Here is a 27,243-nt window from a genome sequence, read left to right on the forward strand (position 1 = left end):
AATGATGGCACGAGGTGAAAACCTGTTCTTGTGTCTAGTTGTTATGCCCTATAATGGCAGTCCAAGGGGAGGAGTTGAAACAGTTTATGTCCAGGATGTGAGGGATCTGTAGATATTTTCTCAACCCTCATGCAGATCCCCAGTGGAAGGCAGGCTGGTTCTGTCTGCAAGCAATATAAATCCTTCCACTCCCCACCATCTAGTCAGAGCTGAAGAAGCTTCTTGGATGAGAAGCGGAAAGCCTTCAAGAGAAACACAAGAAAGTCAGTTGCCTCCTGGAAAAAGCACCTTCAGGCTGGTTGCAGTTGTTTTTCCTGAAGTCCTAACTATCCATTGAAGTCTGTACCTGTCCTGTTTGGTTGCTGTACCAAATCAGACAGTTATAAAAGTACAGATGACAGATTCAACAATTCCTCTGTAGAACTGTATCAGCAGCTCACTGTGTAGCCACACTAGAGATGGAATGAAGCTTATATCTAAGGAATATCTCACTCATGATTCTCCTTCTGATAATGCACCATCCATCATTACCACCTGCAAAATCCAGTGTTCATGATTGTAATTCTGCCCCTGTATATATAGTCAGAACTCAAAGATATGAATACAAGATACAATCAAAGCTAATCAAAGGTGTTTTGTGTTGAAAGAGACATAAGATTGCCTTTCAGTGTAAATATTTTAAAGTGCAAAATATCCAAAAGAATATGGAGGTATCAGAAGGAGGGGAATTAGCAAATTATTTAAAATGCAGAAAATTATTCATGGAATGAAAAATGATCATAATCCCAACTGCTAGGCATTGTTTATAACTACTGAGCATGTGATCAGACCTCATGAGCAAAGAAATATGTTTCCACAGTTTCTGTATTAAAACGATAATGACGAAGTCGGAATGATGGCTACCGGGTGTAATTTCAATCCTCTTCTTCCTTTAAAGAGTACATTCAGTTAAGCTTGGATGGCAGAAGACCAGGCAGGAACCTAGCAAAAAGTGAGCAAGCAAGCAAGTTAAATATATGGCAGTTTGGCGGGTCGAATCCCGAGTGCCGCGTAGCAGAGTGAGCGCCTGTTACTCGTCCCAGCTTCTGCCCACCTAGCAGTTAACGAAAGCACGTAAAAATGCAAGTAGAAAAATAGGGACCACTATGGTGGGAAGGTAACAGCGTTCCGTGCGCCTTTGGCGTCTAGTCATGCCGGCCACATGACCACGGAGACGTCCTCGGACAAGCGCTGGCTTTTCGGCTATGAAACGGAGATGAGCACCGGCCCCTAGAGTCGGAAACGACTAGCACGCATGTGTGGGGGAACCTTTGCCTTTAGCTATATATATATATATATATATATATATATATATATATATATATATATATATATATATATATATATATATATATATATACCTTTATTATTTTTACAAATAAATCCCAGTGGTGAACATGTCTAACACGTACCTTTACAAAACTTGAAACCTAGAAAAGAGGGCGTTCTCTTAAAGCTTCAGGCTCAGAGCTGGGAAATTTTCTAAGAAAGTTATTTTACAGACTTAGGAAACCCATAGAAAGTATACTTATAAAGTTCAGAAAAAGAGGGGAAAAATCACTTTGGAAGTTATTTGCACAAGGTTTATAGGAAATATGGTTAGTTTGAGCATCAAAAAGGAAAACAGAGGTAGAATAAGAAGAATTCAAAAAGCAGTTAGTCCTTGACATATTGATGGCTTCTTTCTACCATATAAATTTATATATTCTACAAATGTTTCCTAATATTAAATCATCAAATCTAATATCAAATCCAACCCAATATCTGAGCTCTTGGACATTTTATATTGATCACTTCTAAGAACAATAGAAAAGGAAAAGCAATAACATTAGCTCTAATTAAGGCTAATATATTAATGTATCTGCAATAGTATACCAAGCATGAGTTTTTCAGCCTACTCAGTGATTACAGCTTTCCAAAAAAAATTACTTTATTTTGATATGATTGTTCATTTTATATAGGAAAGAAATAGAGCAATAGGGATGTTCAGGTTTAATTGGGACATATTTTGATGAAGAGAAGTAAATGGCAACATCCAGAAAAGTGAAAAATCCAAAGATTCCACAGGGAATTAAAAATATTTATTCAATTTCTATAGTCATCCATGTCGAACAAGTCATACTATTCATTAATTACAAATGCATATATCTCAGCATCTCAATAGCTGACATTCATAACCTGCTCTTTTCCACACTGCAGTAATGTCAGATATCTAGTGCTATTTGCCAAAGTCATTCTAAGTCAATGGGTGTGTTTAAATATATTAGTATTACAGGACATCCTGCCCTAGTCTATATGCATAAGACTACTGCATGCCAGATTTTTGGCTCCCATTTTTCACATGCATAATTAATTTCAGGTTAAATCAATTTAAAATATAAATAATTCAACAGTACCTAATGGGCTTGAGGCTGGTCAGAAGTTGCTCTATATTGCAACTTGCTCATTAAAAATGATGCAGGAAGGATGTGAAGTTTTTAAAAATATGAATAATAATATAAAAATTTCTCTTTCAACCAGTATTTCATTCCTTTCTCCACTTTTTGGAATATTACATTTTCTGATTTAACATGTAGAAACAATTCAAAATAATCTCATTCTTGCTTTTATATGCTAGTTTCCCCCCCTAATTAAATGACTACTCATCTTTGCATTCAATGCAAAAAGCAATATAAGTTTTAAAAAATAAAATAAAATGTGGTTTGTGTTATTATACATTCCACAAGCTTTTTGTGAGACTGTTAATCTAAATCCTCCCTTTGCATCTTCTCACCCCTTCCACCAAAATACCTCCAAGACAGAACAACATCAAATTTTTATTACTGTGATTCACTTCTATTTTCTTTAGAGAACTTCACTTCTGCTCCTCACCTGAATTGTACTGCTTGTACAACCTGGAGTCAAGTATTTGTAAATCTTATTCTGTTAGCAAACACTGCAAAAGTACAAACTGGACTTTAAAATTAATTATTAAGTTTGTACATCCCACAAAATACTATTAATTAAAATATAACCTGCTTTGTCAGTATATGGAATGAAAGTTGTAGCATCATTTGAGACTTTACAAAATCAAACAGTACACTGAATTTTTTTTATGGCCGGGGGTGGTATCCCCTGTAATGAGACATGACTCTAAGCATACATTCTATGCAGGGCTTTTTTTCCTCATAGAACGCTCAGAACGGAGTTCTGGCACCTTTTTTGGATGGAACCTTGTAGGATAGGCAAGGTGGGTTGTATGACATCTGTGAGTTCCGGCACCTTTTTCTTTTACAAAAAAAGCACTAATTCTATGATTTAAACATGAAATTAGGATTGCTTTCACCTCTCTCTGAAGCAATTTAGGGATATCTCATTCAATTGTTTGCCTCAAACTGATTGAAAAAGGAGATTCAATGTGAAGGGTCGATTAGATTGAGTCTGTTTTATATTAGAATAGAATAGAGCTGGAAGGGACCTTGGAGGTCTTCTAGTCCAGCCCCCTGCTCAAGGAGAACCTATACCATTTCAGACAGGTGGCTGTCCAGTCTCTTCTTAAAATCCTCCAGTGATGGAGCGCCCACGATTTCTGAAGGCAAGTGTTCCACTGTTTAATTGTCCTCACTGTTAGGAAGTTTCTCCTTCATTCTAGGTTGCTTCTCTGTTTGATCAATTTCCAACATCAATTTCTGGCCCTGCCCTCTGGTGCTTTGGAGAATAGTTTGACCCCCTCTTCTTTGTGGCAGCCCCTCAAATACTGGAATGTTGATATCATGTCACCCGTTTCTTCTTTTCTTTAGACTAGCGAAAGCCCAAGTCCTGCAGCCATTCTTCATATGTTTTAGTCTCCAGGCCTTTGATCATTTTAGTTGTTCTTCTCTGAACTTTTTCCAGTCTCAACATCTTTTTTGTAGTATGGTGACCAAAATTGGTTGCAGTATTCCAGGTGTGGTCTTACTAGGGTTTTATAAAGCAGTACTAATACTTTGTGTGATCTTGATTCTATGCGTCTGTTTATACAACACAGGATTGTATTAGCTTTTTTGGCTGCTGCCGCACACTGCTGGCTCATAGTCAAGTGATCGCCCACTAGGACTCCAAGGTCCCTTTCACAGTTACTGTTTTTGAGCCAGGTCTCCCCTAATTTGTGCTTAAACCTTTGGTTTTTCCTGCCTAAATATAAAACTTTTCTTTTTTCCACATTAAAATTCATTTTGTTGGATAGGGCCCATTGTTCAAGTTTGTCAAGATCTTTTTGAATCCTGAGCTTGTCTTCTAGGATGTTGGCTATTCCTGCCAGTTTAGTGTCATCTGCAAATTTGATCAGTTCCCCTTCTATTCCCTCATCTAAGTCATTAATGAAGATGTTTAAGAGTACTGGGCCTAAGACAGACCCTTGTGGTACCCCGCTGCTTACTTTTTTCCATGTGGATGTAGTGTTGTTGAGGGCTACTCACTGAATACGGTTTGTGAGCCAGCTACAGATCCATCTGATGATTTTGTTGTCTATCCCATCTTTTTTTAGCTTACTAAGCAGCAGGCTGTGGTCTACTTTTTCAAATGCCTCACTGAAATTTAAGTATATTATATTATATTAAGTATGTCCACACAGTTTTGCTGGTTTAGTAATTTAGTCACTTTATTGTACAAACAGATTCTATTCAGGAAAACTAACTAGGCTCATTCATTGTACATAAATCTTCATTGAAGATAATCTGTATGGTTGAATTGAGAACACTGTTCATATTACTCCAAATACAATTGACCTAACCCATTTAGTTGTCCTGGAAACAGTCTATTAGTGTGCACCAGTATGTGAAGTAAGGGAGGGGGATTTAAGTCTTCGAGTAGCTACATTTTCATAGCAGTGCCTGTATTTTGGAAAAGTCTCCCAGTTAAAATCAGATCTGCCCCAACTTTGATTTCTTTTGGAAGATGACCCAGCTGATCTGTGCTGTAGATAATTCCTTGATTAACCAGAAACTATCTAGGTTTGAATATGTAAGGGATGCTTCCCCTTAAAGCTTAACTATTATTAATAACTAATAATTATTAAATGTAATTTTATTTTTTTACTATGGAAGTTTTATTGTTTATCCACCATGAGTATTTTATGAATAATTTAATTCTTATCCTGGATGCTTAAGGAGTCGTATGTATATGCATGCAGGAGTTAGTAGTACAGAAGCTGAATGAATGAATGAATTTATCTACAGCTTACAATTACAACTGAGTCCAATTTTCAGTTGTTAAGCAAGATATATGTTAAGTAATTGTGCCCCATTTTATGACCTTTTTGCCATAGTTGTTAAGTGAATCACTGCAGTTGTTAAGTTAGTGACACGGATGTTAAGTGAATCAGATTTTTCCCATTGACTTTGCTTGCCAGAAGATTGCAGAAGGTTATCATATCACCCTGGAACACAGTAACTGTCCTAATTATGAGTCAGTTGCCATGGGTCTGAATTTTGATTCCTGATCTTGGGGATACTGCAACAGTCATTTGAAATAAGGCCACAACTCACTTTTTTCAATGCTGCGGAAACTTTGAACAATCCCTAAACAAACTGTTGTAAATTGAGGACTACCTGTATCTATGTATCTGTTCATCCATCCATATATGCATGCATGCATGCATATATTTTACAGGTAGAGTGCATTAGGAAACTTAAAGCTTAAATGGTGTTTCTCAAGGAAAGACTAGAACAATACTGACCTCTATGACTGAGAAAAAAACTATAGTGCCAATAGTCAAAAAAGTCTCTCTACATAGTTCAGCACAAATTGGGCCATTTCCCATGCCCTAATCCTTCCAGGGTGATTTAAAACTGGCCTGCATTTGCTATTTATTGTTTCTACCCTTGAAATTTATTTATTTATTTATTTTATTGATGGGATTTATATCCCACCCTATCTCCCGAAGGACTCAGGGCAGCTAACAACAAAACATATAATAAGTACAGAAATTAAGATAAAAATAAAATTAAAATCATCTGTGCAATAAATTAAAATTAAAAACTAAGAATAAATTAAAGATTGTAAATATAATTAATTAAAATGCCTGTCAGTCCAGGTCAGCCTGGTGGAATAGGAGTGTTTTGAGGCCGCGGCGAAAGGATTGGAGATTTTGGGCCATCCGTAGCTCAGGGGGGAGCTGATTCCATAGGGCTGGCGCTCCCACAGAGAAGGCCCTCCCCCTGGGGGTCGCCAGCCAACATTGCTTAGCTGACGGTACCCTGAGGAGGCCTTCTCTGTGTGAGCGTACTGGGCGATGGGAATTTGTTCCCGGCAGCAGATGGTCCTGCAAGTATCCCGGGCCTAAGCCATGTAGGGCTTTAAAGGTAAGTACCAGCACCTTAAATCTCACCCGGAGGGCAACCGGTAGCCAATGCAGCTCACGCAGGAGGGGTGTAATATGGGAGTATCGGGGTGCTCCCATCACAACCCGTGCAGCTGCACTTTGCACCAGCTGAAGCCTCCGGGTGGTAGTCTATACGGGAGGTAGTCTATACGGGAGTAGTTTATACGGGAGGTAACGAGTGCGTGGGTGACTGTACGTAGGGCAGTTAGGTTATATGCATTCAGTCACAGTAAAAGACTAGTAAAACAGCGTTCAAACTAATAAACTAAGCTCTTGAATGAAAATATACCATAGATTTGAAACTAGCAGAGATTCTCTACCTATTGATTAAACAATTTTTACCAATTCTGTGGCTCTTTCCATGTTTACAGTTTTGTTGTTTGGGATCAACATAACCCTTTTCAACTTTATTTCACTTATAATGTATTTCTTCTACAGTGGAAACATTTACGGTATATTTTACCAATACTGTTGGTTAGGAACACAAAAAATTCTGAATACATATTTGAAATTCTTGCAGAGAACATATCAAGATTAGCTGAGGTGGCACAGTGGTCAGAATGCAGTATTGCAAGCTAATTCTGCTGACTGCTGGGAGTTTGATCCTGATGGACTCAGCCTTCCATCCTTCCAAGGTCAGTAAAATGAGGACCCAGATTGTTGGGGGCAATATGCTGACCCTGTAAACAGCTTAGAGAGGGCTGTAAACCACTGGGAAATGGTATATAAGTCTAAGTGCTATTTCTATTATTACAAGCTAAGACTGCCTTGAGCTGATCAATAGGTAAGCAGAAAAATCAGTGTCCAGTTAGTACCTTGATCCAAACTGGCTACAGGTCTACAATCTCCCATCTCTCGTTTGATCCAAATGATTGCTACCACCCTCCCCACACATTTATCTATGAGGTTTTCAATAATTTAATTTTTTCATGGTTCTGGTAGCCTTTATTAATAACACCATCTGCATGTTCTCATGAATTTAAATTATTTATTAGGCAATAAACTGAGCTTGGGGCCAGTCACTTCCCTTCAAAATATTTAATTAAGTGTGGTGCATTTTACTTCCAAGAAGAGGCTTGGTCTCAGAAATATACAAACATTCAGTCCAGAGATTTATTTTACCCAGCAAGCTTCAGGCTCTAAATAAATAATTAATTAAAACATGGAAATAGTACATGGGCAAAAATCAATCAGCATTCAGCTATAACTAACGTAATGTAATTAGAAGTACAAGGCATACATTTTGAAGCATGCTAGAAAGGATAATACATATGCTATAAGATTTTTTTTTTTAAAAAAAAATACATGTCATCTGTACTGCCTTACAAACAACACAGATATATCGTGGTTCCCTCTCCTCTTTTTCTCCTCCAGATGAAAATCAAGGCCACCATGTCTAGTGCAGCTCATACCTGACTTTATGATCTCGTAGGAGTTTTGCTGATGAATCTTGACCTAAAGTGCAATTGACTTTAGCAAAGTGACTTCTAGTGCTTCTGTTTCACTTAAGGTGATTCCTCAAAGACTTCTTAATGCATATTCCTCCAGTTCTTGAGTTTGGAGAGGGTTGTCTCATACTTTTATTCTGGTCAGCAATTGATAGATGCTACTAGCTTCATTTCTTCTCGACAGCATCAGCATTTAGTGAGAAAAAGCACCATCCATCATTCTCTTGAAAACAATAACATTTATGATAACATTTTAAATCCCTTATTTATTTTTATTTTATTTTTTGGCCCTTTTTCATCCTTTGAATGACTTTTAAACATACCTTCTTATATTCTAACAATAGAATATAAGGCACTATAAAAGACAAGACCATCTTTGCTCTGGGGTCAGGCCCATGAAAAATGCCAAGATGGCAATGTTACCAGATGAAACATTGCAATTTATAAACCAAATGCAAAGTTTTTGGGTGGAGATGATTCTATATACTTTAGCTTCTTGATTTAAATTTATTAAAAAGCTGGGCTTTCTTAAAATGGGCTGTCCTCTTTCCTGAAACACATGACAGAAGGGAGAAATAAATTAAAATAGACAAATAAGGATGTACTTGTATTTCAATTTACTGTGCTTTCTTTTTTACTGTGCAAGTGTGGCGATTTGGAATTTGAACACAAATGAAAATAATTATGCAGTTGTATGCTTCTTAAAATACTAATGTAATATGATACACAAATATACACACATATGCATACACACACACACACACACACACACACACACACACACACACACACTTATATATATGTAATCACCATTGAAGAAACAATGGAATTTTCTTTGCTCTGCCAATTGGGTGTATTTGTTTCTTTAATAGTTATTTCATTAAATATTATAATTTACAACAATAAAAACTCATAAAACTAAAAATAAGATATATAAGAATAAAAAGAAAGACTAGAAGGTTCAGAAAAGAAAGGAAAAAAAAACATATAGAAAAATAAAAAAGTAAGAACATAGTAAGGCAAAAGCAAAAGAAATATATAAAAATGGAGTTCCCATACTCATCACAATACATAAACTATTTTAGTAACTTATCACCATTTCTTAAAACATAACAAATAATATCTTTCTTCCATATCACATACCTTACATAAAGGTAAAGGTAAAGGTTCCCCCGCACATGCGTGCTAGTCATGTCCAACTCTAGGGGCCGGTGCTCATCTCCGTTTCAAAGCCAAAGAGCCAACGCTTGTCTGAGGACATCTCCGTGGTCATGTGGCCAGCATGACTAGACACCAAAGGCGCACAGAATGCTGTTACCTTCCACCGTAGTGGTCCCTATTTTTCTACTTGCATTTTTACGTGCTTTTGAACTGCTAGGTTGGCAGAAGCTGGGACGAGTAACAGGCGCTCACTCTGTTACGTGGCACTCAGGATTCGACCCGCCAAACTGCCGACCTTCTGATCATCAAGCTCAGCATCCTAACCCACTGAGCCACAGCGTCCCTATATCACATACCTTACCTATAAACAAATCTATAAAGCATTGTCATTTCACTCTTGTCATCAGGAAAAGTGTCAAGTGCAAACAACCAGGTTCATACATGAAGGTTCAAAATTATTGCTTTTTTGCTTAAGCCTATGCACAGGAATCTTTTCAGGCTAACTGTTTGCACCTTGGTAAAACTAGATAAGGGTCAGTGGCATTCAAGGGGAGTTGGACTTTGTTCTCATGTGACTACATAGAGACTCTAAATTGATGCCTCACTTGACTCCTCCCCCTGGTTCTGCCAGTGTCTCTGAAAAAAAGTCAATTACAATAACAATATCAAAAATCCTTCAATGTGTCTAATTTTAGAATATTTTGCTTCATTTTGTAACTGTAAGTAGAGTTTATATGTTCTTTTCCTTTAATTGTAATATTTAGTCCCATCTAGTGTCCAAGTTTTAAAAGCTTCTATTTTTTATAAATTCAAAACTAAAGCAGTTTCCCACAGGAAGCATTCTTTATAGTTAATTCTAAAATCAAATTTCAAAGTTATCTGGATCTTTAGTCCATTTGTAACATTCTAAAATCAAAGTTTTAAAAATGTTTTGCTGTTTATTAAAAAAAATTAAGCCCTTAAACTTTATTTCACCAAGGATTGAAAGGAACTCCCTCAGTGCTGTCAAATTTGTCTATCCAAAAGTCTCTAATAACTGAAATAAGTCTCAGCCATATCTGAAAGTGATTAGAAAAGGAAATATGCAAACCCAGTGTCCTTTCAAAACCAACAATCAAATTTTAGTAAAATAGCTATTCCTTTGTCTCCCAAAAGTCTAAACCTGCCAAGACTGCTACCAGTATCTTGTGATCTCCTCAGGAAGAGTAGCCTTCTGGAGCACTTATGGGCAATCTCAAGTCCTCTCCTTGTCCAGATAGGTTTTGAAGAGCTTTTAGCAGTCTTCAGTTTGCCATTTCTTCTTCCAGAAGTCTAATGGTTGGGTGTATTAGTGACTATGTGATTATAGAGATCACACTGGTAAAGAAGGCAGTCTGTTTTGCTGCATCTCCTTATCTACATCTGCAGTCCAAGAACTGCTTGTTAAAATAATAATTAGAGCCTTGGCCTAACTCTTATATCTAATGTTATTATGTTGCCTTTCAGTAAAGTATATGTATTTTTTCATAATTCAGGCTTTTTAGGGATTATCTTTTTTGTTATCAGCTGTAGAACAATGTTTTCTGTTGGGGTCACCTATTAACATACAGTATATACATTTTCAGACTATTCTGCATAACTAATGGCCTGAGATTTGGATGGCATGGATTTTTATGGTATGACAAAGTTAAAGTTCAAAGACTTCCAATTAAGACTAACACTTCAAAAATCATTATATTCAAAGTACCTTATTATGAATATGAACTAGATATAATCCCAGGCTATGCATGAAAGTATATTTATTGGCCTTAGTACAAGAAGCATTTTATAGGAAAGAAACAGCAGGCAAAGAAAACTAAACTACTTCACAACTGCAATTTTTATTATCTATTTAAAAATGATTTGCATGTTTATTTGCCAATCTTCTATTATGTTAAATTCCAGAATCTAACTGAACATTTATTGCCAATTTTTAACATTTTAGGATGCCAGGGGGAAATATCACAAACTTATTTCAATGCTTCAAACATCTTCTCACACCAGTTTTCATAAAGAAGAGCAAGTAGCTTGCAGAAAGTTTATGCACAAATTCTGAAAAACTAATTGCTGAAAAATTGGACCTAACTTTTGAATGCCATTTCCCTCATTTAGACTTGAGATATCTTTGACTAATATAGAAAAAAAAGCCATTCCTGATTTATGGAAGGTACATTTTACAGGAAAATCACTTCTAGATACTAGTAAATTCTAACCAGCATTTAAATGTAGTCTGCTGGTTAAAATCAGATATAGTGAGATAATGTCAGAATACTCAAATGGAGTCTGGAAAAGAAAGAGTGAATGTTCAATATTTGATGTTAATATCATGATCTAATGATCTATTTGGCTCTTTTATGGATAATGATCCATATTTATCACCCACAATTTATGGAACTTCCTGAGGCTGTTCTGGCCAATGTTGACATTTGCCAAAATCAATGAGAATAAAAATGAAATGTACACCTTTATGCCAAAACATTTTCTTGGCTTTCAGACTGACAAAAACATTTGTGCTAGTAGGTATACACTGCAATTAACCAAGTGATTGAGCTTTCAAATTTGTTTTTAATTAAACCTACAGCCTATAACAACTTGGTAAACATAAGGTTAAATACAGCTAGAATAAATTAGCTAAGCAGTTTTTAAAAATCTCTTTTTTCCACAAGGGATACATAAATCTTGTTTTCAGCTTAGGATCAGCCAGTCCAAAACTCAATCAGTTCGTCAATAAATAGCTCAGATTCAGGCAACAGATTAATAACAACAACAGGGGAATAACTATTGGCAGCTAGAAGCCAGAGGCCTGCAAGTCCAATGCAAATGAAACCTGTCCTAGTTGGCTAATCTAATCTGCTCAGACCATGCACATACCTTGGGCTTAAATAGTAGCAATTTTCTCTGAAAAAGCAGAGATTTTCAGGTAGTACAGGTATATGTACAACTATATGCACAATTAGCTGGTCTCAAGCAACCAAGCTTGACTGCAATAAGTCAAAATACAAAACAGCAGGCAGTACTGTCAAATCTTGATCCAACTTTCAATAGAGTTCATGGGATGGTCATCAGCCATATAGTGGACATCTGAAGTCAGAGTGGCAGAGTTTCTAGATCAGTCCAACAGAGATGTATTGGCTGGTGGCCACCTTGATGCAAGACAAACACTTAGGAGTAATCAATTAGCAATGATTCTACTCTTGCCGGGTATGGAAGTATACCAAGCACCACTTTTCTGCACAATATTTTTGGAGACTGGGTGACTTCCGAGGATTTGGATTTTTATCATTTGATGGCCTGCTCAGCTGCTCTGAATAATTTCCAGTGAAATCAACCTCAAGTGCTTGATTACTTACTGAATCCCAATTTGTTTGGCCTGATACTATACTACGCTACGCTACGCTACGCTACGCTACGCTACGCTACGCTACGCTACACTACACTACACTACACTACACTATACTATACTATACTATACTATACTATACTATACTATACTATACTATACTATACTATAAAGTAAAGGTAAAGGTTCCCCCGCACTTGCGTGCTAGTCGTTTCCGACTCTAGGGGCCGGTGCTCATCTCCGTTTCAAAGCCGAAGAGCCAGCGCTTGTCCGAGGACATCTCCGTGGTCATGTGGCTGGCATGACTAGACGCCAAAGGCGCACGGAACGCTGTTACCTTCCCACCGTAGTGGTCCCTATTTTTCTACTTGCATTTTTTACGTGCTTTCGAACTGCTAGGTTGGCAGAAGCTGGGACGAGTAACAGGCGCTCACTCTGTTACGCGGCACTCAGGATTCGACCCGCCAAACTGCCGACCTTCCGATCGACAAGCTCAGCGTCCTAACCCACTGAGCCACCGCGTCCCTATACTATACTATACTATACTATACATCAAATGTTTTTTATTTTTTTTATTTTTTATTTTTATTACATTTATATCCCGCCCTTCTCCGAAGACTCAGGGCGGCTTACAAGCTTAGCAGTAGCCTTCATTCTATGTATATGTCTGCTTGTTAGGGCTTTCACACACACCCCAAACGACATTATTACAAAGTCAGCTTAATTGCCCCCAACAATCTGGGTCCTCATTTTACCTACCTCGGAAGGATGGAAGGCTGAGTCAACCTTGAGCCTGGTGGGATGCGAACCTGCACTAATTGCAGGCAGCTGGTGTTACTTAAGGAGGCATTAGCCTACTGCTCCACCAAGGTTCAATTCCTTGAACACTAGGAATACATTAATTTCCGATTCCCTTATCCTCTATTTGTTTGAATAGCTCAACTGACTTTATTCAAAGTGAACATGTTGACTGTTGTTTAGCTTTCCAACACAGGCACAGGCACAGGCACAGATGCAAACACAGAGACAGGCATCCATGTACGTACAGGCAGTTCTTGACTTACAATAGTTGATTTAGTGATTCTTCAAAATTACAATGACACTGAAAGAAGTGACTTCTTTCACACTTATGACCATTGCAACATCCCCATGGTCATGTGATCACAATTCAGATGCTTGGCAACAGACTCATATTTATGATGGTTGCAGTGTCCGGGGGTCATCTGATCACCTTTTGTGACCTTCTGACAAGCAAAGTCAAAGGAGAAGCCAGATTCATTTAACAGTCATGGACTAACTTAACAACTGCAGTGATTCACTTAACAAGTGTGGCAAGAAAGGTCATAAAATGGGGCAAAATTCACTTAACAAATGTCTCACTTAGCAGTAGAAATTTTGGGCTCAATTGTGGTAATAAGTTGAGAACTTATATGTCTAGTACCAGCTAGCTTTATGTCTAAAGTGGGATTAGAACTCCCAATCTCTTGGTTTCTGTGCTAGTGCCTTAACCACTACACCAAACTGGCTTGGTCGATGTCATATTAGTCTTTCTTTAGTTCCAAAATGCAACAAAATCTTTTCTTTCAGTTTTTGCTTTTTCCTTCAAATGCATCAATATGACTGGCAGTGAAGTGATTAGCACATTCTACTACAAAAAAGATTAATCTTTAGTTTGATTAACAAGAAGCATCTCTTGGCAATTCTTTATCCCCAAAGAAGATCATTCAAAACTCAGGCAGGAATGAAGTAAGTTACTCAGTCATCTATAGAGCAAAATGTACCAAGTGAAGATTAAAATATAATCCCCTAAACTAAAGCAGTTGCCTAAAAAATTGCTGTTTAAGAAGAAGTGCTTCCCTTTGTGAATTATTTTCTTGTCACTAGTCTAAATTTTATTTTCATTATTCACAGGCATGCACCTACTTTTTTTAGTTTTAAAGGTAGTTTAAAAAAAGCCTCTATCTGTTTTATTTTTGCAGACAAATAAAAGTTAGTTTAAATAGATTTCTAACCCAGATTCTCAAGGTATTATGTTAAGAGGTCTGCAACAATTTAATTTGTAGCATTTCAGAGCTGACACTAAATCTGTGGAAATAAATCACCCTAGAAAGCCCATTATTTCTTAATTACAGAACATATTAGTGTCTAGTTATAGAGAATCCCCAGTGTGCTGAAGAAACACTTGGTTGAAAGGAAATTTTTTTACTTAATCTTCCTGTCATGCTAGATTTCAATGAAACATCTTTTATCAGTTGAAAGAGATACAAAGATACCACTCTGGTACTTAACATTTATTAGGGAACTTCAAAGTAAAATGTTGATATAAACATTTTAAAGTAGAATGTCTTGCATTTAATTTCAGTGTTGTATAAAGGTATTAGAGACTAGAGAGCACTTGAAACATCCAACCCCTGAGCCAAACATGGACCTCCAAACCATCTCAGTATGGAGATTCCAATGGTTCCTGAAAGCCAATCCCTTTTCTTATCATTTTTCTAGACATCAAGATTGCTCAAGATTGGAAAGAAAACTCTTGACTGGAAATGACTTGTTTTTCACTGAATGTAAAAAATAAAAAAAAATGGTAGTTATGTTATAAGTCTCTTTTGGCTCCAGTTCTGTTTGATTTGAGCCATACTTAGTATCGAGGTTGTCAAAGAGGTTTCAACACAGGCAAAAATGAAATGATTTTACATCCCAAGCCTACAGAAAGGTCCTACTTTCTAAATAACGTAGTTTGAGACCTGAGTGCTGCTGTGGGGTAGGTGAGCTCCTGTCTTTCCCTCCAGCTCTTTGACAGGGACATGAAAGGAATCTCCCCAGGCATCCCCCAGGACAGGTGATGTCACCGGCTAATCCTTTCATCCTGGAAGTACTTTGGTGCTTCCAACACAAAAGCGATGGAAACAACATAGTGTTGCAAAACATAGTGGCTTCTAGATATCTTTACTACTAAAGAACCCCCAATGAACGACTTCCGGTGGCGGCGGAGCGCCGGAGACAGCCTTTTCGGGCTGCCCGCGGCTCAGCTGTGTAGATTTCACCCGAAACAGCGCCGATCAGTTGTTCGGGTGAATTTGAAGCCCCCTCCTCGGGAGAAGAGGAGGGGGTGAGGCCCCAGGTAGGGGTCGAGTTCTCCGGGGCTGCCTGAGTTTAAAGCTTGGGCAGCTGAAGGATCGAACTCCCCCGTAGCCTGGGTTGCTCCCAGCTGGTCAGCGTCTCTGCTCCGGATTTCTTGGAGCAGAGCCAGGCGTTTACGACCACCCCTGCCAAAAGGAAAGACTCTGGAATAAAAGGAGCAGGCAGAGCGGTACAAGAGGAAAAGGTGAAGAGGATCTTTATTTTTACTCTCGAGCTTAATGGATTTTTTAAACTTAAAGTGAAAGTGCGTCACAAGTGAAAGTAAAAGATGGCGGCTAAACCTCCCTCAAAAACTCTTCGGAGTGCTGGAACTTCTCCGGTGCAACAGACATCGTTGCAAACCTTGCTTCCTCCTGCTGCATTGACATCGAAGGATTTACAAGATGCTCTTGAAAAACATGCCCAGGTAATTTTAGTAACATTGGGTGATAAATTGGCAAAAATGGAGGAGAGAATAGAAGAGAGGACAGCGAGGCAGTGGGAGGAGCGCGGCCCAAAGAAGGTAGGGCCATTGGAGAGGTGCTCCAGAAGCTTCGGGGCGACAAGAATGGCGACTAAATTCTCAACTTGGAATGTTAATGGACTAAATTCGCCTCAGAAGAGGAAGAAAGTTTTTCAATATTTAAAACAATTTAAGACCGATGTCATATGTTTGCAAGAAACGCATATTAGAGCTATGGACCAAAAGTTTTTACTGAATTCAAGATTGGGTACGCAATTTGTTGCCTCTGCAATGAATAAGAAAAATGGAGTGGTTGTTTATGTTAAAAGTGCTATAACAGCGGACTTAATTGAAGCAGATAAGCATGGAAGATACGTAATGATAGATTTGTTGTTAGAAGGCAAAAAAACGCTTTTAGTTGGACTGTATGCTCCTAATCAACAACAACAACAGGTTGACTTTTTTAGCTCACTTCATACAAAGCTTACTCAATTGGATTACAAATCGTTTATTTTTATGGGGGATTGGAATGGCGTTTTGGACGTACAGATGGATAAGGCTGGTTTTTTTAAGCGTATTCCGTGCCATGCCAGATTGCCTGTCTTTTTTTGAAATGAAGGACGATTTGGAATTGCGAGACATTTGGCGTGACACACACCTGCATGAAAAGGATTATACTTTTTTTTCTGATAGACATCAATCTTTTTCTAGGATTGACTTCATTTTGCTGACTAATGATTTTTTTTCTAGGATTAAGAAGGTAAAGATCTGTGCAAGAGCTATTTCTGACCATAGTCCAGTATGGTTAGAGATCAATAAGGACAATAGAGATAGGCGCTCATGGCGCGTAAATGAGAACCTGTTTAGAAATCAGAAAAACGTGGAAGAATGTAAACAACGGATGAAGGATTTTTTTGAAATTAATATGAATAAGGATACGTCTATGGACATGGTTTGGGATGCTAGCAAGGCATATATGAGAGGGGTGTTGATATACATGAATAATAAACACAGACGTACATTGGAAGCTAGAAGGAAAGAATTGGAGAATGAAATTAAGGAAAAAGAGAAGGCCTTGATTTTGAATCCACTGGATGTGAAGACTAAGGAGGCTATCAAGCTATTAAGAGGACAATTTGATAAATTAATGGCTGATCAAGTGGCAACTAACTTGAGGTTTGCCAGGCATAATACTTTTTGCAATGCTAATAAGCCAGGTAGATGGCTGGCTTATAGACTAAGGAAAAAGCAGAGGGCTTCTAACATAGACAAAATTGAACATAAGGGGAAGGTAGTGTTTCAACAGGATTTTATTAAGGAAGCCTTTGTGGATTTTTATTCTAAATTATATGCTAAGGAGAAGATTAATGAAAAAGATATTGATGAGTATTTGGAGAATGCTAGCATCCCGGTTCTTACGCAAGTACAAAAAGAGGAGATTAATCAATTGATTACAGAAGAAGAAATATTTACAGCAATTAAGGAATTGAAGGTCGACAAAGCGCCAGGTACAGATGGTTTGACTGCGGCTTACTACAAAAATTTACAATTAGAGATGGTTCAACCGTTAAAGCAACTGTTCCAGACAATCCAGAGAGGGGGAAAGGTGCCTCCATCTTGGAGAACTGCTTTTATCTCTCTGATCCCGAAGGAAGACCAAGATGCTACTCAAGTAAAAAACTATAGACCGATATCACTATTAAATACAGACTACAAGATATTTGCTAAGGTGCTGGCTAATAGACTGATGAGGGTTCTGCAACGGGTGATTCATGGGGATCAAACTGGGTTTATTAGTGGTAGGCAAATGAAAAATAACGTGAGGCATATAGTTGATGTGTTGGAATTTTTGGAAAGGAACAACCAGATCCCTGCGGCGCTAATTTTCTTAGATGCTGAAAAAGCTTTTGATCAATTGAATTGGCAATTCTTGATGAAAGTTTTAGATAAAATGAATTTTGGGGATAAATTTTTGCAACCAATTAGGGCATTATATCAAAAACAAACAGCTCGAATAATAGTTAACAATAGTCTGTCAGAAGTATGTAGTATTGAGAAGGGTACAAGGCAAGGGTGCCCGCTATCGCCTTTATTATTTGTGTTAACATTGGAGATATTATTGGTAAAAATATGAAATTCGGAAAGAATTAAGGGTATACGGATTAGAGATCAGGATTATAGATTGAGAGCGTTTGCAGATGATCTGGTTGTTACAGTGACCCAGCCGGAGAGCTCTGTTGTGGACCTGATGGAGATAATAATGCAATATGGGAAGGTTTCCGGATTTAAAGTTAATGTACAAAAAACTAAAATCTTGGCCAAAAACATGACAGCATCGCAAAAGGCCCTTCTAGAAGGGTTAACTGGATTTGAGATTGTCAAAAGGGTCAAATATCTGGGGGTGCTTTTGTCGCCCTCTAATACAAAATTATATAAAAATAATTATGAAAAATTATGGGGAAAAATTCAAAAAGAAATGGAGAGTTGGGAAAAATTGCAATTGTCTTTACTGGGAAGAATTGCAGCAGTGAAAATGAATGTCCTGCCTAAATTTTTGTTTTTATTTCAAATGATACCGATTCTTAAGAAAGATTCTAACTTGGAGGAATGGCAGAGAGGTATCAACAAATTTGTTTGGGCAGGGAAAAGACCATGAGTCAAACTTAAGATTATGCAGGATACTCGTGAAAGAGGTGGTCTTAAAATGCCTAATCTTAAATTATATTATGAAGCTGCTGCGTTAGCAGGTATAAGTGATTGGATTAATTTGACACAAGACAGATTATTAAATCTTGAGGGCCACGACTTGTTTGGTTGGCATGCATATTTGTTGTATGATAAGAAGGTAGATAATGTGTTTAGAGTGCATATTTTAAGACAGGCATTGCTGAGAGTTTGGAAGAAGTACAGACATAAGCTAAACTGCAAGATACCATTGTGGGCAATTCCAAAACACGCAATAGAAAATATACATGCTGGTTTCAAACATGATGTGACTACGTACAAGGAGATTCTAAACTTGGAAAGAAATGTCTGGTGTTTGAAACCATATAGTTTCTTGCGAGATGAGAAGATTGTTCAGAACTGGTTTCAATATACTCAGCTACGGGCCAGGTGGAAAGAAGATCAGAAAAATGGTTTTACAATGACTGATGAAAATCTGATAAAGCAAATCAGAAATCAGGGTCCAGCACATATTAAACGGATATATCTTGCATTGATAGAGATTGACTCAGAAACAGAACTTGTTAAGGATTGTATGATAAAATGGGCCCAAAATATTCAAGAAGTTATTACAATGGACATGTGGGAAAAGATTTGGGTGAGGAATGTAAAATTTACACAAGCTCAAAATCTAAGAGAGAACTTTTATAAAATGTTTTATAGATGGCATTTAGATCCTAAAAAGCTGGCAAGTATGTATCCGAATTATCAACCAAAATGTTGGAGGTGTGGTGATGAAGATGCAACATATTTTCATGTATGGTGGACTTGTAAAAAGGTTAAGGCCTTTTGGATAAAAATTTGGTGGAATATGCAGAAGATTTTTAAGCAAAGGATAAAGTTTTGTCCGCAACTCTTCTTGCTGGGAATAATTACAGATGCTACGGTTGTGGACACTAAGTTGATGTTGAATTTAATCACGGCAGCAAGACTTCTAATAGGTCAGTATTGGAAGAAAGAGGAACTGCCGACTATAGAAGAATGGACTTTAAAGGTTTCCGACCTGGCAGAGATGGCAAAGATTTCGGCTTACTTGAAAGATCACTCGCAAGAACGTTATATTATGGAATGGAGAAAATGGGTTGAGTACATTCAGAACAAATATAGGGTTAAGAAGTTTCATGTAGCATTTGAATAAGTCTTCCTTCGTTTTTTCTCTTTTTATTTCCTTTTTTTTTCTTTCTTTTTTCTTTTCTATATATATTTGATATTATTAAGATTTGTATTATCCTGTATAAGCTAGAGAGTGATGGACTTTAGAGTTTATGGTTGTTAGTATATGGTTGCTTATGATTGGTTTTTTTCCCCTATACCTTGTATTTAGCTCTGGGAAGTCGGGGGGAGGGGGGGAGGAGTAGGGAGGGAGGGAGAGGGGAGGGGGAGGGGGGACTGTTAAAGATAAACTGTATGTTAAAACTTTTCAATAAAAAAAAAGAACCCCCAATGAATGACAGCTTGCTTATTACCATTATAGGTTGTCTTGCGTTATGGCCACTGGTTCAGTGAGCAAATTACCACAGTGCTGAATGAAAGGGCACTTACTGTATAACCTGTCTATGAAATTGTGGCTGTGCAGTAGAGCCACAGTAACATGATCACAGTTGGGTTCTCAATGCCTGGTTACTGATTCTGAAGTTACAGCCAGCCATGGTAATGAAAATTCAGTGGGGATGCAATCTGGGAATGTCACACAAGTCATTGTCATTGCCCCCCCGCCCCTGAGGAATCACTGCAGAGTACAAGATCCTAGGGATTTCATACTCCATAGTACCAGCCACAGAACTACCTGTATTTCTTTGGGATTCAGTCCAGCTTAGTCCAGCTCTCCTCCCTCATATTAGGAATATTGTCTTTTCTGTAATTCATGAAGGGATCATTCACCACCAAAGATGCTCAGTTACCAGTCAAAACTTTAGGAGAAAAACTGGGGTCACTTTAGAGCACATTCATCCTCTAGTATCTCCCAATAGAGGTCAGAAAGTATTTTGTCTGATATATTGGAAAGCTTCTGCTGTAATGTAGTGTAGTGTAGCGTAGTATGATGACACTACTGAACTAGGTGGACCTTACATCTTGTTTATGGAAGACAATGTTTACTTCTTAGAAAATGTGTTTTTTAAAAAAATCTCTGATCCACTTTATTCCTATTTTTTCTTTTCCTTCCTTTTATGTTGAACTTCATGTTTTCTTTTATGTACACAGTTTTGTTATGTGGCTGTAAGTTTGCGAACACAATGGCTTAATTGTAATTATAGAATATTTTCTTAGGAAAACTCAAAATGAATTAAATGAACTGTGGAGTGTTTGTTACTTTTTCTATTAAGCTGATTAACTTCTAGTTGGGCTGTTTGTTTAATGGAAAAAATCTTGCAGGCTGCAAATTAATATATAATACATATCTGAATTTTCATGCAGGATGTTGAGATTAAATCCACTGAGGCACAAATAACCATTACATATGTGTCTATTCTGCTACCCCCTTACAGGGGAACTAAAAATATGCAGAGCATAGAAAAATAATATCAAGCAAAAGGTGTTAAAAGTAAGAGATATGATAAAGAAACAAAACCTAGTTAAGCCTACTTTATCCTTGTTTCTATTTGTTGCTATGTTGCTTCATATATTGCATTTGTTCTTTAAAATCTCATCTTTTTCTTCAAAAAACTTAAATCAGTTTCTGGATGTACCCTTTCTTCTCAATCTTCCAGCATATATTTGTTTTGCGATTCAATCCCCGTTCATTTTCTCTATGTGACCAGTCTCTGTATTTCCTTCATACTGGTCAATCACTTTTGATTAATAGAGTAATCAAAGCCTCCTCACCAGCTTATGGTGCATCCCAAGGGCACCCATGAAAGGGAAATTGCAACCTAAAGAAACTTCCATCAGCTGGTAGTCTCAACCTTCCATGTCCTTCAAATGGCACTTCCCCAGCTCTGCTGCCATCCCAAAATGTCCATTCTATTGCCTAGCAATAGAAATAAGCTAGCTGCCTAGCTTCCCCCAAAGCTGACAGTAAATCAGATCCTTCAATTTTGGAACCCTCAATATTTTTTTTTGCTCATGCTTTGTTCAGGATACCTTTATTTGTAAAGCAGGCTTCCAATGATCATGGCAATAAAGTTTCCTCCTCCACCTCCTCCTCCTCCTCCTTCCGGAGCCCATGGCAGTAATAAATGAGCCCATTCAGTCATAGATGTTTGTAGTGTCTGAATGCTTTGGCACATTTTTTTGTTCTGATACCACTTTGAATAAGTGAAAATATTGGACATTTCCTTTAAGAGGAGGTGGTATGAAAGAATGAGTCTCAAGCCAGATCATCCTTAACAACAAGAGCCAGGCAAAACCACTGTGAGATTTCCAAGGATGCCTAGTATTTCATGTAGAGGTGTCCAATTTCCTTTCCTTTATTTACTAACACGCAGTCTGGTAACTGGTATCCATTACAACTGTACTCTAATGCAAAGTCTAATACCAAAAGACCTATGAGTTTAGGAAATTTATTCTTTGGCAAGTACACAAGTTAGAGATATTCAGGATTCTTTTCAAAGATGTTAGTAATGATTGCATATGTCAGATTCAACAGCGAAATTTATTTAGAGAATTCTGAATTGAATGCACATTAGAGACCAATTATTTTTTTTTTTTATGGAACCTATGTATCAGTCTGTATAAAAATAGAATTTCTTTGCTCTGCAGTAAGCCAGCTGATTGATCATTAAACAGCCTGGGTGTGTTTTTTGGAGATGTAATCAAACTTCTGCCACACTTGAGAAGAATGAAATTACACATTTGTGAACACAATGCATAATCACTGGTTTAGATTGGATGGTTTTAGAGATAGAACAGTGCAGACATTTATCTTGCAAACATCTCATTTCTGAAATACACAAGTGGCACGCGAATTAGGAAAACAAGGAAATTCTGGGGAAAAAAATATTGGCAGAGAGTATGCAAAGAAATGACTATGCCTGAAGTGAACTCTGATGGTAGCTACCCAATGCTGCTGGTATCAGAAATCACTCATACACAGAAGGCGTGAGTGCAAATCCTAAAGAACATACTATGGATGTGGAATATTTGAAACCAACACAAAATAATTATGCAACTATGAAATATTGTCGAAATGATTAGCCCGAGAAAAAAGGGATCGTTGAACATCCATGCTGATTACTCAGATATACAAACTGATTTCTTTGAAGTGCTTTCTTAATATCTGTTGCCAGGAAAACTAGAGAGACTTGTGCAGTCACCCATGAGTCAAGACTGACTGAAAGACAATCCTCACAAACAAAAGAGTAAATTTTATCAGATGTATATTAATTCTTGCAACCACAAATAATAATTCTGTATTACAATATTAGGTAAATAGCATCTGAATGAAAGGAGAAAATTAAATCTAATAACTGTCCAAATATGTTCTTATTGGCCTGTTTATACACTGTTATTCAAATTGCTTGAAATGTTATTGTTCTGCTAGGACCAATTCTGCTAGGAGAGCTATTTAAAAATAAACAATATAGAAATGTGAAAATCTTTATCTAAAATTATTAGTAGTTTGTCAGTCTGCCAGCTAAATTTGGGTACCCTTTTTCCTAATGAACACTTAGATCTTAATCAATAGACTTTGATTCAAACAATAATGATATGTTTGAAAGCACTTATATCCGTCTTAATTTGTACTGATTAGTTTAATTGATTAGCATCTGTAATCAATTGGCCTAACCAGCTGAAGTCCTATTTTATAGATCCTACTTTAATATAATTCATTCTGAAAAGGACCAAAATGTCAAAGCAGAAAACTATTGAAATGAGAAACATGACTAATAGCATCTGATGTACTGACAATAACCAAGCTGAAATCTATGTTTTGGATTCTATCTTAATTTAATTCATATGGGAGAAAAAACCTAGAAAGTCAAAACAAGAATCTAGAAAAACAAAAATCTTACCTTCTGATGTAATTACAAATCCAATGCATGTAAAATTAAAATATTTATTCAGAGAAAAAAATGTGCCTAAATATGCTTCCTGAAGCAAAACCAATGTTAAGAATAATCAATAAAAATAACAATGGTCATAATAGAATAGAATAGAATAGAATAGAATAGAATAGAATAGAATAGAATAGAATATTTATTATCATTGTGTATCCCACAATGAAATTAAGTGCTGTCTACATTGCACACTAGAAGTAAAAACTACAAGTAAAAAAACAAACATACAGTATATTATATACACACATCCTTCACATTCTATTCACCATTATGCTGCCCCTAGTATTGCGCTTCAATGTTGCACTATACAGTAATATTTAATATGGTTACAACTCTGAGATAAAAACTATTTTTCAGCCTGTTTGTCTTTGTTTTTATTATTCTGTACCGTTTGCCAGATGGTAATAGTTAAAAAAAAATTGTCTGTGATGAGATGAGTCTAAGAATGTTTTGAGCTTTCCTAAGACAGCGGGAACTGTACAGTTCATCTGGGGGGTGGGGATAGTAACAACTAAAGGATAAATTTGATGTATCATGTCTACATAGATAGATTCTCAGTATTTTCAAGAAGACTGTATCCATAATTTAAGGACTTATTCCCCAACAATTACAAAATTGTTCCAAATTTCATTTTTATTTATGAAATACTCTTAACAACAAGGAAGGGGAAGAGAAGCCTTTCTATATGTTAAAGTAGCAATAGGTGACAGGGCAGAGAAAGAACTGATGGTTATGATGTTATCCATTCAGTCATGTCCAACTCATGGAGATTTTATGGGCCATGTCTCTCCACATCTTCCAGTCTTGCACTACTTCTTTGAGTTTTTCTATGCTTTGGCTTTACTATATCAGCTTTTATGGTATCCAGCCACCATGTTCTTTGATGGCCTGGTTTCCTTTTACTGCTAACCCTTCCAAACATAATTGCTTTCTCCAGTGAATTCCCCTGGATGACATGGCCAAAGTAAGGAGGACACAGTTTCACGATTTTGCCTTCCAGTGATGTCTTGTGTTATGAGCTTCAGTCACCTTCACTGTCTAAAGAAGAGAAAGAACTACCTTGCTTTTATTTTACCTTGTTCCTATCCCCAAAGGATAAATCCAAGAAAACTAATACAAACAATTTAAGGAAATTACTACCAGGGCAGGTAAGAAGTGATTAAGGACCATTATATGAGATCAAGTATCCAGGGCCAGACAAATTACTTCTTAGACTAGTGATTTTCTATTACTTCTGATTTTCTGTCTGTAATATTAGTTAATTTTGGAGAATAGATAATGTGTTGGAAGTCTATAGACAGGTACACCTTATTCCTTTTTTCAATTATGTAGAAAAGGCTGAACTGGGAAATGAGAAAGCAGTCAGCCACATATTAATCCAAAGCTAAATTCTATTAGAGATTATTAAAACAAGTTGTGAACATATAATTTAACTTGTACATTTTTATGGCATTACTTTGGAAGATCAGGGGAATGCCATTGGCATAATATAGTTTGACTTTAGCAATCCATGTCATTAACTTTCCCATTTGCAGCCTTATTGACAAGATAATAAAATATAGACTTAATGATATTTCTGGTGTACTAATGGACCTGTATCAACCTGGAGGGATGTCATCAGCAAAATGGCACAAAAACGTGTCCTAAACCTATGCTATTCAGTTTTTAAATAGCAGTAATTACCGAAGTGAGGATACAAAACCTAAAGAAGACACAAAGCTAGAAAAATGAAATAAAATGTTGGAAGTTTGGACTTCTGGACTGAAACCAATCAGATGAAAGTCAGTGAAGAATTTAAAAAAAACACACTAGAGAGTACTTGTTTGGCAGCAGTGCATATTAAAAAAATCAAACTGTTTTGGCTTGTCATAAACTGAATATGTGCCAACTTTGTGATAAAAGCTGTTAAAACAGTAACAACAGCTTTATATTATTTCATGCTTTCTAAAGAGTTGTAATAGCATCCAAATCATAACAGATAATAATCCTATTTTATTCTACATCATTTAGGTCATATCTAAACTCTTGTTATCTATTTTAAGGACATTGATAAATTCCAAAGGGCAAAAAGATAGAAAGGGTCATAGCCACCAGATTAAAACAGGAATAGAATAGAATAGAATAGAATAGAATAGAATAGAATAGAATAGAATAGAATAGAATAGAATAGAATAGAATAGAATAGAATAGAATAGAATAGAATAGAATGGAATGGAATGGAATGGAATGGAATGGAATGGAATGGAATGGAATGGAATGGAATGGAAGGGAAGGGAAGGGGAGGAGAGGAGAGGAGAGGAGAGGAGAGGAGAGGAGAGGAGAGGAGAGGAGAGGAGAGAACAGAACAGAACAGAACAGAACAGAAAATGAAGTTGAGGGTATATCTTGAACAAATGGATGGTAATTTCAGAGGATTATTTGACACCTTTGCTAGACTTACTGAAGTCTTTCAGAGAGCCATACATTATTTTATGGATCAGGAGGGGAAAAAAGATAGGAGAAGGTAAGGACTATCCCTCCCATCAATTTATAGACCACCATGTATTTTTAATTTTATGTTTGTTATGGAGAAGGGGGTACGTGTATGCAAAGGAGTGGTAAAAAAGTGACATTTTGGATTGGCTAAGAAGATGTTGAAAATGATCTCATCCATGATCATATGCACCTGGTGAAGGAAAGTTGCTACCAGGATCATTGTGTCATTGAAACAGACCTTATAGTAAAATTAAGATAGCTATATATTGAGTTCATCAATTGGACTTAGTTTTTAGTTCTGAAATGGATGTCTAGCCAATTGAAACAATTTATATGTATCTGAATGTTTCTCCTACAAATGAATTAATTTACTAGAGGACAAATTCTCAAAGCTCTGTTTAAATGAGCCATTAAAGTTAAATTCTTGGAAACAGATCTTTTGGCTATCAAACCATTTATGCATTTCAAATTGTAGCATTTCAGCTACGTCACTGTGGGTTATCAAGATACTGATGGCCAAAAAGTGTAGCAAAGCTTTCCCCTTAAGGTGAGGTTCACAGTTTGCAGTTTGTTGATGAAAAAAGAATATGAGAGCAAATTACCTGTTATTTATATAACTCTGTTTCCAAGATTTTTCTGCACTGAAGTCCTCAGTTGTTCATCTCTTGTGTGACAACCAGCTGGGAATGCAGCTGGCTTAAAAAATCTTTTCCCAAATGTTAACATCCCCACATTCCCTCGCTTTGGCCAGAGTGATGGCAAGGTGTTCTGTGTCGTCCACAATTAATATGGATCCTGATTGGTTAATCCTCTGTATCTTGCCCTGCCCTCTCACCAATGCCAGGAACACAAATGTCACTGTATGTATGAATTTATGTGTTTATGTATGTATGCATGCATGTATGTGTGTGTGTAGGTAGGTAGGTATTTATATAGGGAGCCATGGTGGTGAAGTGGTTAAAATGCAGTATTGCAGGTTAACTCTGCCCACAGCTAGAAGTTCAATCGTCACCAGCTGAAGGTTGACTCAGCCTTTCATCCTTCCCAGGTTGGTAAAATGAGAACCCAGATTGTTAGGTAAACTTGTCAGACTGTGCTGTAAAGCACTATGGAGTGGT

Source organism: Vipera berus, assembly GCF_964194415.1.
Source record: "Vipera berus genome assembly, chromosome: 2".
Classification (NCBI taxonomy): domain Eukaryota; kingdom Metazoa; phylum Chordata; class Lepidosauria; order Squamata; family Viperidae; genus Vipera; species Vipera berus.